Source organism: Pongo abelii, chromosome 4 (assembly GCF_028885655.2).
Source record: "Pongo abelii isolate AG06213 chromosome 4, NHGRI_mPonAbe1-v2.0_pri, whole genome shotgun sequence".
NCBI lineage: Eukaryota > Metazoa > Chordata > Mammalia > Primates > Hominidae > Pongo > Pongo abelii.
This window is the reverse complement of record NC_071989.2, coordinates 155145098-155158048: the sequence shown is the minus strand read 5'-3', so window position 1 is coordinate 155158048 and position 12951 is coordinate 155145098. Positions and strand designations below refer to the sequence as shown.

The 12951-nt window shown below is 41.1% G+C and overlaps 1 protein-coding gene and 1 pseudogene across 16 annotated transcripts in view; both read left to right on the top strand.

The window, feature by feature from the left end:
* PPP2R2B (protein phosphatase 2 regulatory subunit Bbeta) overlaps positions 1-12951 on the top strand; it is a 489623-nt gene that overhangs the window by 367705 nt on the left and 108967 nt on the right.
* The window catches only part of LOC129056975 (keratin, type II cytoskeletal 8-like), a 32228-nt pseudogene extending 19277 nt beyond the window's left edge, over positions 1-12951 (top strand).

Here is a 12951-nt window from a genome sequence, read left to right as displayed (position 1 = left end):
ATAATGCATGTGTTTTCGTGTATATGATTAGCTCAGCATAGACCTTATTAACTAGAATCAAGCAAATGTGGATTTTATTGGTTTTCAAATTTTCATGATCCCATAGTTCTGCTACACTCAATTCAACTAAAAACCAAATGTATGTGTGTGTGTAAGAACAACATTAGAGGATATAATCCAAATGATCAGGCTACAAATATTAATTAATAAATATTCTAGAAAACCATACTTTTTTTTTTTTAAGATGGGGTCTCACTCTGTCACCCAGGCTGGAGTACAGTGGTGCGATCACAGCTCACTGCAGCCTCAACCTCCTGGGCTCAATCTATCTTCCCACCTCAGCCTCCTGAGTAGCTGAGACTACAGGTGTGTGCCACCACGCCAGGCTAATCTTTGTATTTTTTGTAGAGATAGGATTAGAAAACCATACTTTCATTGAACAATGCTTGCATGTCTACTATGTGTCAAACATTGGGCTAGGGGCCAGGAATACCATTGGTTAAAAAAAAAATCAGCTGTGATTCCTGTGAATTATGAATTCTTGTGAATCATGTAGTCTTACAAGGGAGACAGACATTAACAATAAACACTCAAACACATACATAATATACATAATGATGAATTCTGGTAGATGCATTAAAGGAAAAGGATAGAGTACTATAAAGAACAATGTGAAGACTTTAAAATAGGTTGTCAGAAAAGTCCACTCTCAGGAAGTGCTGCTGTTCAAGCTGAAATTTTTTAAAATGAAGAGATGTTGGCTAAGGAAAAGGGAGGACGGGGGAGTAGTTTAGGCAAAGCATGTTTCCCCAAAGTAAGGGGGAAAGCAGGAAATTTATGAGATCCTGAAAGCAAAAGTAGGGCTAGAAAATGGTAAGAAGGGAGGTCAGGGGATAGTTTGAGAGGGAGGAAAGGGCCCGTTCACAAAGTTTTCTCAGTGATAACTTACCAAAAGATTGTATTACCCCAAAGCTTCCCCAAAATGGTGTCTAGTACATTTTACTGTTGATACAAGTTCAATTGAAGAAGCAGGAGGTATATTTGAGATTGTGGCCAGTGTTGAGTCTATATCTTCAGTGCTTAATGGTTTGATTCCGTTACCTGATAAAATATTGACATATCATTTTTTATTCCTCAAGAACTTTGCAGAAAACAATGCATCACAATCAGTGCTAGAAACCTGCAACAGTGTGTGTTGGAAAGAAAGGAATTTTGCCAATGCATTTAATAGTTATGGACTTTTTCAAGCTTGAAGCTTTTTCATATCCTCCAAAGGCAATAACTTAGGTTGTTGGAATCAGTACTTGAAATGTTCCCCAAAAATAGAGTCCTTGGAGGTATGGAAATGTGATCTGATTTTTACTCCTCTCCTATCTGCTATTCCTGGAGAAAGCATTTCTGAAAATGGCCTTGGTACTAGATTTCTCAAATACTAGTTTTATTTCAGAGCCTATAGCAATGAACAATTAAAAATAACAATAAGTTGTAGGTAAAAATGGAACATATGTGACTTTCAGCTAAGCAGAGAGCTGTCATGTGCATTACACAAACCCAAAGTCAGTTGTCCCCATGAGAATCCTAAATCTCCAGTTGTGAACCATTTATGTCATGTTTGCTATGCACAGAATAAGATCCTAGGTACTGAAATAGATGCTGTCTTCTAAAGAAATAAATATTATTCTGTTTTCGGGGAACTTATAATCTAGTTAAACAGATAACACATACACAAAGTATATTTGAGCTACCTATCAACATTCATACCATAATCCAATAGAAATGAGTCATGCCTGATAAGAAGATGCCAGCTAAGTTAGTGAAGTTTTAAATGTAAACTATCCTTACTTGGTTTCTAGAAGAGAATAATTTTCAACTGGGTGTTAGAAGGGAAGGGAAACAGGATAAGTTCTATGAGGATAATTTCCAGATGGAAGAATTGTTTAAGCAAAGGTCTGAATGCAGGGTAGTATTGAGTGATGGTCTCAGATCCCACTAGGGATCCAGAGATTCAGAAGTACCATGGAAATAAGATGCAGAATTTCACAAATATAAGTACATGCATATTTATGGGGAAAGGATTTATAGCTTTTATTAGATCCTCAAAGATGTCCGAGATCTCCTAAAAAAGGTTAAGAGCTAAATTGTATTATTAGAGAAAGGTTCAGATTTTACATTCTTTTATTCATCAAACATTAATTGTGCTTAGTAGAGTCAAAATTGAGTAAAATAGGAATTCTGCCCTTAAGGAAATACATTTCTGTTAGGAAAATAGAACAAGTACACATGTAAGTGACAATGTCATGGATCTCATGTAAAAGTACAAAGAGTTACAGTTGTTGTGAGGAAGAAGGAATTTTTTCCAATCAATGAAGCTTGGAAAAGCTTCATTGAATAGGTGACATTTGAGCTGGCCTTGAAGGATTTGTGTATTTACTTTTTTATTCAGTCAGTAAACAAGTGTTTTTTGCAAACCTACTAGATGCCAGTCCCTATGCTAGGTCCTCAGATTATAATAATGCAGAAGATCCTGCCCACGAGGGACATGCTGTCTCAAAGAATGAGATGTCAACAGGCACAATTAATGACAAGAATATATTAGATAAATGAAATGGCATGAACAGTTGGTCAGCAAAGATTGTATTTGCTTTGAGAGTCTGAGGAGTTAAACTTTGATGGAGTGTGTGACAGTGATGGAAAAGTGAAGATTGAGCCCAGAAGATACACTCTGCTGTGTTAAGAAGTAAAACCTATAACTGTGAGTGAAAGATGAAAGAATTTATATAGAAAAAAGAAGAGATAGTAGACAGAAGAGAATAGGAACAAGAAATAATAGAAGGTGGAGGGAAAAGAAGCAGCACACAAAAAGGCAGGTTCTGAACACAAAGCAAGCTTTGGAACTACAATTGGGTTTAAATCCCAGCTCCATGACTAGTCTTCCAAACATGAGCAAGTTATTTATCCTGTCTGAGCCACCATTTTCCCATCTGAAAAATGGGGGAAGATACTAAAACTCATGGAGTTTTAGTGACAATTAAGTGATATAACGTAAAACACAAAGCACAGATCATGACCAAAGTCAGTATCCAATATATGACGATGGATCTATAGATTTAGGAAGAGAGCGTATGTATATAGAGGGTCAAACGCTGTGCCTGGCTTGCAGTAGGCCAACTCAATAAATGGTAGTTTCAAAGAAAAACTATGCTTTTCTAAACTGTGCAGTGCTGGTGTTTCTCTTAGACTGTAATGTCTTGAGACCAAGTCAATAGCTAGTTAATTTCAGTGAGTCTTCTTTATGACAGTTGCAATTCTCTTCCTGTAGTCATACTGCAGTAAAGGAATGTGCAGCTGAAAGAGTTTTCCATTAAAGACCGATGTCCTGGAAGGAAGATCTACAAATCACTTGGAAAGTTCCTGGCACCATCATCTGGGTCTGGCCATTTACAACGTGTCTGTAAATCTTGCACAGGGAAAGGATGAGAGTGTAGGGTTTTTTCCCCACTCTGACAGACTTGTTTCTATAAGATATTAAGGATACTGATGAAAGTTAAGGCCAAAAGGAGGTCAGCCTACCCATGTGGAAGTGATCTTGTAGTAGATTTCTCATCACTTTAAAGTGTATATGAGTTAGCAGCCTTCTGCCTGGTAGGCAGATAGTAGGTAGCTAAAAGAACAGAGTCCTTTCTGCTCTCAGCTTCAAAACGAGAAGGGAAGGGACGGAGAGATGAGTGGAAAGCAGAAAAGAGAGAAGAGGTGTGAGGTCAGGGGAGAGGGAGAGATGGTAAGGAGGAAGAAACAAAAAAAAAAATCAAGAGGTCTTTTATTCATAGCAATCCCATGGATCTCTGAAATGCTGATATATGAGAGAAATTCTTGCAATACTAAATGTTTTAAGAATCCTGTTAAATCTTATATGAAGAGAAGATTACAATAGCATTTTTCTTACTATCCAGATTTTGGCTTGTGGGTAGGGTTTGAACCTGTACAGATTTTATTTCAAATGTTAGTGGTGACCAGTCCTCATTCCTGGCCTGTTCATCTATACATTTATTTTTTTATTCATTCAGCAATTCCACCTTCTTTCTTCTTCATCATTTTTTTCCTGGCGGTTGGAACTTTCCCATCAGCATATAAACATGCTGTTATTTCTATGACATTGTGAAAGTACTCTCTTGAACCCACTTTCCTTATCATCTTTCACTTCATTTCTTTGCTACTCTTAAAGGAGTTGTACATAGTCACCATCTCCAATTCCTCTCCTCCCATTCTCTCTGAAACCTACTCCAATTAAGTTTTATGGCCACCATCCCATAGAAACTATGCATTACTCAAAGTTAAAAGTGAGCTCCACAGTACTAAGCTTAAAGTTTTACTCTAAACTTTTAGCTTGCCTATGAGCAGTATTTGACATGGTTGGTCACTTGTCTGAACTTCACTTGGTTTCCAGGACATTACGTTTCTTTGATTTTCCTATTATCTCACTGGTCATTCCCTTTGTTTTTTCCCCTGGATTTTCTTCTTCTCCCCCCACCTTTTTCAATGCTGGAGTGCCCTATCAGCTCTTGGTCCTCTTCATTTATTTTAATGCACTCACTCCCCAAGACCTCATCTGGTCTTGTTGCTTTAAACACTATCTGAATGCTGATAACTCCCAAATTTACATCACCAGCTCAGTCCCCTCTCCTGAACTCCAAATTGTTATTTCCAGTTTATCTCCTCAACATCTGTAATAAACCTCTCACATTTCACATGCGTAAAACTGGACATCTGGTCCTCAAAAAGCCTGCTTTACTCACAAAATTCTCAGTGATGGCAACTCTAATATGCCAGTTGCTGAGACCAAAAACTTTGGGATCATCCTTGATTCTTGTATTTTTTCAAACCCTATAATCAATCCATCAGCAAATCCTCACAGGTCAACTTTCAATATTATCCAGAAAATAGCAAGTTCTCTTCACCTCCACAGCCTACACCACGGTTTATCTCCCCTTGATTATCTCAACACACTCCCCAATTCTACCTCAGCCCTCTACGGTCTGTTACCAACACTGCAGCCAAATTGAGTCTTGTAAAAGCACATCACTTGTCTATTTAGTATCCTTCCAACAGGTATCCCTTTCACTTTTTTGTTGTGGTAAAATGTACATAACATAAACTTTACCATTTTAACTATTTTTCATTATACAGTTTGGTGGCATCAAATACGTTCACCTTGTTGTGCCCATTTCACTTTTAGTAAGAGAGTCCTTGCTGTGTTATACAAGACTCTATATCATCTGAACCTCTCATTTCTCCTACCTATTTACCCCTTGTTTGTTCTGCTCTAGGCACACTGATCCCTTAACGCATGTTTGTTTCCCTCTTAGGGTCTTTCCACTGTCAGTTTCATCTCTTTGGAACACTCTTCCTACAGATACCTGCATCGTGAACACCTCCACTCCTTCAAGTCTCCCCCGTGAAGTCTGTCACAACCACCCTATTGAAATTGCAGCCTCCCTGCAAATGCCAGTCCTGTTCATCTTACTCAGCTCTATTTGTTTTCCTTAGTACATAACATACAATGTAATTTAGTATGTTCATTGATGATTGTCTTTTCTCCACAACTAGAATGTAAGATGCATGAGGACACATATCTTACCTATTTTTAATTGATATTTCTTTAATATCTGGAATAGTACTTGACGCGTAGTTGGTGTGTTCAATGTACATTTGTTGAGTGAATACATGGGTCAATGAATGAATTGATTAACCCTAAATCTTGAGACATTGTTTGGAGATTCTAGCAGGGAACGCAGCTACTCATATACCCTTGATTGAAGACCAGTCCTCCTCTATTGGGGATGGTAGTGCTCCTTAACCCATTGTGCAGCTCTGGGAGGGATGCACACGGAGTGGTGAGGGAGGAAGGAGACACCCGCCTAGCCATCCAGATCAGCCAAATCAACCCTGGCAATCAGTGGGGTGACAGATGTTGCAACCAGATCACCCTCATGTCCTATTAACATTAAATCTTTCCTGACTTTTCTAGTTTTAATATTATTCATTGTTATCTAAACTGCTACATGACCATGAAGTCAAATATAATAGATTTTCTAAATATCCGATTTTCAGTGGATAGATAAAAGCAGTAAGTATTTACTATACTGCCTTTATCCTGGTGAATATTTATTAAAGATTGGGTCCTGCTGCTGATGAACATCAACGCTAGTTTATTCATTCTGTATTTTACTCTTACCTACTGTGTGTACAGTATTGCATTCAGTGCTTTAAAATATGCATATTATCCAAAAGAGAGCATACTTTATAATATTCTTCAAAATACCACAACTCCTAGCCAGAAACTAGAAGGAGGGAGGGAGAAAGAGAAAAAATACTAAGTGATTCATGGTATTATAATTGGCACGCTTGTTTCTAATACTTTCCATTTTATTTGCTAAGACCATTGAAAAACCATCGTAACATAATAATACCTTGTGAACTATTAGCAACATATTTATTTTGTTTGACATGGGGACCTCATGTTTTAGGAGGAAAAAATGAAATCCTTGCCTATCATATTCTTCATTCATTTCTTTAGGCCCACCTACAGTTTAACAAAAATATGCATTGTATTTAGTGTTCAATTTGTCCTTTAGAGAAATAAAAGAGATTTATTGCATGCAAGGATATGGCTGAGATGTGTTTCCTTGAGTTCTGATAAGGACTTCTGCTTCCCTCTAGGAAAAAAAAAATTCTTTGACTTAAAAATCTCTATGATCAGAATCTTTGAACAACCTTTCCCCAACATTGTAATTGTATCCCAATCTCCCATTACCTCCCGGTCCTCTAAACTGAGAGTTTCACAAGGGCAAGTACCAGTTGTGTTTATTTATTACTATATCCCTGGGACCCAGCCCAGTGACATGCACATAATAGGTGTTCATTAAATCAAGTCCTTTCATCTCAGATGTATTTGCTCATCCACTTTGGCTTTCTTATTACCACCTCCATGCCCTCTCCCAAGTAGCACCCTACCTGGACATCGTTTCTCCCCCAACCCATCTGCTTTCTCTTCCTGTTATTCATAGGACCCTGAATCCCTGCCAATGCTGCAAAGGCTTTTTAGGACAAGATCTATTCTTTATTGAGCAATGTATCTCATTCTAAAATCATCAAACACTCACTATTCCAAATGAGAACTTTTTCTTGCTTCACATCTTAAGTAAATGTTTACATCTACCCAGCATACATATTTTGATTATTGGTACTTTGTTTAGGGTTATCCATTCTCTGTATGTTGGTCCACTTTGGTATTGGCTCTCTTCAGCGCTCATTCAGTGATCCATTAAAGAAAAAAGATCAATTGCTTGATGACTTTTGAGTATAGAAAAAAAAAGATTGAGAAGCATCTGTTATATACTAAGAGACTCAGCTAGGCACTGAGGGTTTAGTAGTGAACAAGTTCCTTGTGAAATTTACAATGAAGAGACTGAAACAGGCATTTAAATGATTCTAATATCATTGTGATAAATGCTAACGATTAGTGGTGATAACTTACAAAGGCGAAGTGTGGGGAGCAGTGAGGCTGCATAATAAAGGGAGCTGTCTTGGGCTTAAAAGAAGTCACACAGGTCTTCTTAAGGAAGTGATACCTGAGCCAGCCCCCAAATATGGGGAATTTTAGCCTCCACAAAGTGGATACCATGTCTTACTGACTTCACAGCATCTGGCAAAGCAAAATTTCTGACCAAACATGTGCCAGATGCCATAATATGTGTGTTTGGGTAGCAGGTAGCACAGGGCCTGCCCAAGAACTCCCATTTCCCCACAGATGTGAGAGCTTTCTCATTTTGGACCTGGAGTCCTGCCGATTTTGAGGTCAGCCATAGATGTCCCATGTTGTGAGGATAATAGATCTGAATGATTGACAGAGTTTGTATTGCCTGAGCAGTTAATTACTCCTCTGCTTTTTGAAAGATTGGGTGACAGATGGTAAACACCTTGACAGCAGATTCCACTGTAAACCACACAGGCGTGTAGGCAAGTCTGGACTGCTATCAATTTCCCACTGGATTTTTCTGTACTCAGAGACTTATAATTTTTAAGACTCCTTTGCCCTTTAGGCAAGTTTTGTTCCAACTATGGGAAAGTTTTCTCTTCCAGACTTCTATGTTGCAGGAACTTGTTTTGAATAAAAGGCAATCTTTATCAACCCACATGTCCTTGGGTTGATTCAAACCTGTTTAGTGTTGGAGATTTGGTCAGCCTGGGTAAGCTGTGTGCATTTTAAGGAGAACAGCATGGCATTCATTACTCACCTGCTTCCCACCATCTGGATTTTCACAGCTCAGCAAGCATGGTGGGCTTCCTGCATATTAGCAGGGAAAGCTTGGCTCCTAAAGAGGGTGTGGCTAGGTCCCTCTGAAGTCATAATTTTACAATGAATACCATGAATAAATTGGGGTTGGCATTCTATCCCAGTAAGCTGCTTTCATATTTGAATGGTTGAAAAATAATACACCATCTCCACAACAGGAGAAGGAGGAAAAACACAAATCATCTTAATACTGGGAATCAAGCAAGTGGGAAGGAAAATTGGTTGTGTGGTAGAGTGAAATGGAGATGTGCATGTGAGAGTTTGTGCAAAGATGTTGTAAGGCAAGGGAGTTTCCAACTCAACACGCATTAATAACCTGGCCCTGTGCAAAGTGCTATAAGGAAAACAAAGATGGAAAGACATGTATAGTAGCGTGAATTTAGATGAATATAACAGAAAACTTACTAACAGTAGCTTAAACCACAGGGTTTAACAATTTCAGACATAGTCTGTCTTAAGGTAGGTTCTAGTTGTTCAACAGTGTCATCAAAGATACTGTCCCATTCTCCCATCTGTCATACTCAGCTTCTTAGCCTTTTAAAGCCCATAGGCTTATTACCTCATGGTCACGTGATGGCTGCCACAGCCCCACATATTATGAACACATTTAATTACAAACAAAGGCAGGAAGCAAGGAAGAGTCCGGTCAGAAGGCCTCCCCTCACTTATTTCCTTTTATTCAGGGAAGAAAACTCTTTCCCAGAATCTCTGTCCCCTTCCTGCTTCCCCAGTAGACTTTCCTATATGCCTCATTGGCCAGATCTAGGTCACACAATTACCCGTAGCCACAAGGGAGGCTAAAAAGCAAGTGTGTGGGTTTTCCAGCCTCTACAGTGGGTTAGTAGGAGGCAGGCAAGGAAGAAAGGCACTGAGTAGGAGTAGCCAACCAAGAGTATCTGCCATGACACATCACCTGCCATTAATGGGCTTGATCTACAGGGTCAGACTGACATTTAAGCAGTGCTCGTATTTTAATACTGCACTTATGGTTAAGTAGGAAACAGCCATTGTGATAAGAGCTTGGGACTTGGAGCTATTGGACCCTTCTATCTGTATTCTTTCATATGAGAGGTATACCAGCACCAGGTTGAAGATAAAACCAGTATGCACAGAATTAATTAAATGAAAGGAAAAGGATTCAGTATCCAAATACCAGACACTGGTTGGATGACAAAGGAAACAATTCTGGATCAAACAGAAAGTATGTATTACAAACAGTAGGTCAAGAATAGCAAGCATGTGGCACGTGTAATCAGAACTGTGTATTTACTACTTCCGTCTTTAGTGCCAAACTAAATGAGTGTGAGAAGCAGTGTCAAGTTAAGAAGGTAATGCTACTGAATCAGGAACTCAAACATAGTTCCATTTAAAGACAAGGGCATAGGTAAAAAGGTAGAATACTTCATGGATAACCTAGTATGGGTGCAGGTTGGCAAAAGTGTATTGATGAATTTTTTTAGCTCCATACCACTCAAATGGAATCCCAAATAGTAATAACATCTAGACAGAAAGATTAAAAAAAATCTTTGACTCTGTGTACTAAGAAAATAATTATTGGTGCCAAATCAAGTTGAGTCATATCAATAGAGACCAGTAGTGTTAAACCTCTGTATCTACACAGCATTTTTAACTCTCACAAGCTCTTATATCTATCAGTTCATTTTATTCCCATAATTTTACTTCTTTTGGAAGAATTGTCCACTAAAAAGAGCAGTATGAAGGAACTTTCTGGGGTTAATGGAATTGTTCTATATCATGATAGTGGTTATGGATACATATCTCTATGCATTTGTCAAAACCTGTAGAACCGGATGCCACAAAAAGTGAATTTTACACACACACACACACACACACACATAGATATATAGTTATACAGATATATAGATTTTGTTTTGAGACCAAGTCTGGTTCTGTCTCCCAGGTGTGAGTGCAGTGGCATGATCTCAGCTCACGGCAACCTCCTCCTCCTAGGCTCAAGTGGTTCTTCCACCTCAGCCTCCTGAGTAGCTGGGACCACAGACATACACCACCATGACAAGCTAATTTTTTTTGTTTTTTGTTTTTGTTTTGAGACGAAGTCTTGTTCTGTCACCCAGGCTGGAGTGCAGTGGTGCAATCTCAGCTCACTGCAAGCTCTGCCTCCCGGGTTCATGCCATTCTCCTGCCTCAGCCTCCAGAGTAGCTGGGACTACAGGCACCTGCCACCGCACCCGGCTAATTTTTTTTGTTTTTTTAGTAGAGACGGGGTTTCACCGTGCTCGATCTCCTGACCTCATGATCCACCCGCCTCAGCCTCCCAAAGTGCTGGGGTTACAGGCGTGAGCCACTGCGCCCAGCCACTAATTTTTTTAATTTTTGTTGAAATGGTGTTTCACCATGCTGCCCAGCCTGGTCTCGAACTCCTGAGCTCAAGCGATCCACCTGCCTCAGCCTCCCAAAGTGCTGAGATTATAGAAGTGAGCCACCATGCCCAGTCTATATATAAATTTTTAATTTTTAAAAAGTTTTAAAGCTGCTGAGATAAGTGCTAAAATCTTTCATTCAGTTTGAAAACAAATTAAAATTGTTTACAAGTTAAAAATTGTTCAAGTATTTATGGTTATGGCAAAAAATAGAAAATACTGAACATTTAGAAAAAGACCATAAGAAAATAAATTATGTACGTCCTACACCAAAACAGTACCATTTTGGATTCTCCCTGATAAACTTTTGTCTATATAGAGAGAGTGTGTGTATGTGTACTCATTAACAATTACTTGTAGGAGAGTCAGATTGTAAAGGAAACTTAGTTTTATATTTTAAGTGCCACCTTGTCATTAACAGACGTTTCTGTAAGTGTACATATTGCTTTACCTGTTAGAAAAGATATATTCTACCAAGAAGCAGCTTCTCCGCTCCTTCTGGAATCTCCGCCTAGTTCAGCCCGCCTGCCTCCACTCCTGCCTCCACCACATCCATCAAGGTGCAGAAGTCCTACAACGTGTCTACCTCTGGCACCCAGGCCTTCTGCAGCTGCTCCTATACAAGTGGGCCTGGTGTCCGCATCAGCTCCTTGAGCTTCTCCCGAGTGGGCAGCAGCAGTTTCCGGGGCAGCCTATGGTGGGGCCAGTGGCAGGAGAGGCATCACTGCCGTCCCGGTCAACCAGAGCCTGCTGAGCCCCCTTAACCTGGAGGTGAACCCCAACATCTAGGCTGTGCACACCCAGGAGAAGGAGCAGATCAAGACCCTCAACAACAAGTTTGCCTCCTTCGTTGACAAGGTACGGTTCCTGGAGCAGAGAACAAGATGCTGGAGACCAAGTGTAGCCTCCTGCAGCAGCAGAAGACGGCTGGGAGCAACATTGACAACATGTTCGAGAGCTACATCAACAGCCTTAGGCGGCAGCTGGAGACTCTGGGCCAGGAGAAGCTGAAGCTGGAGGCGGAGCTTGGCAACACGCAGGGGCTGGTGGAGGACTTCAAGAACAAGCATGAGGATGAGATCAGTAAGCGTACAGAGATGGAGAATGAATTTGTCCTCATCAAGAAGAATGTGGATGAAGCTTCCATTAACGAGATAGAGCTGGAGTCTTGCCTGGAAGGGCTAACGAGATCAACTTCCTCAGGCAGCTGTATGAAGAGGAGTTCCGGGAGCTGCAGTCCCAGATCTCAGACGCGTCTGTGGTGCTGTCCATTGAGAACAGCCGCTCCCTGGACACGGACAGCATCATCGCTGAGGTCAAGGTACAGTACGAGGAGATCGCCAACCGCAGCCGGGCTGAGGCCGAGAGCATATATCAGATCAAGTATGAGGAGCTGCAGACGCTAGGTGGGATGACCTGCGTCTTACAAAGACTGAGATCTCTGAGATGAACCGGAACATCAGCTGGCTCCAGGCTGAGCTTGAGGGCCTCAAAGGCCGGAGGATTTCCCTGAAGGCCGGCACCGCAGATGCCAAGCAGCGCAGGGAGCTGGCCATTAAGGATGCCAACGCCAAGCTGTCCGAGCTGGAGGCCGCCCTTCAGCAGGCTAAGTAGGACATGGCGCGGCAGCTGCGTGCCTACCAGAAGCTGATGAACATCAAGCTGGCCCTGGACATCGAGATCGCCACCTACAGGAAGCTGCTGGAAGATGCAGAACATGAGTATCCATACGAAGACCACCAGCGGCTATGCAGGTGGTGTGAGCTTGGCTTATGGGGGCCTCACAAGCTCTGGCCTCAGCTACGGCCTGGGCTCCAGCTCCGGCTGTGGCGCAGGCTCCAGCTCCTTCAGCCACACCAGCTCCACCAGGGCCATGGTTGTGAAGAAGATCGAGACCCGAGATGGGAAGCTGGTATCCTCTGACTTCCTGCCCAAGTGAACAGCTGCGGCAGCCCCTCCCAGCCTGCCCCTCCTGCGGCTGCCCCAGAGCCTAGAAGGGAGGCTGCTGTGCAAGGAAGCACAGGGAACAGGAGACTTACCTGAGGCTCAGACCACCCGCGGGGGAGTTCACTGCCTGGGGACCCCCGCCCCTTGCCCATGCCTCCAGCTACAAAACAATTCAATTGTTTGTTGTTTTGTTTTCTTTCGTTTTTCTGTCCAAAATAAAACCTCAGCTAGCTCTGCCAAAAAAAAAAA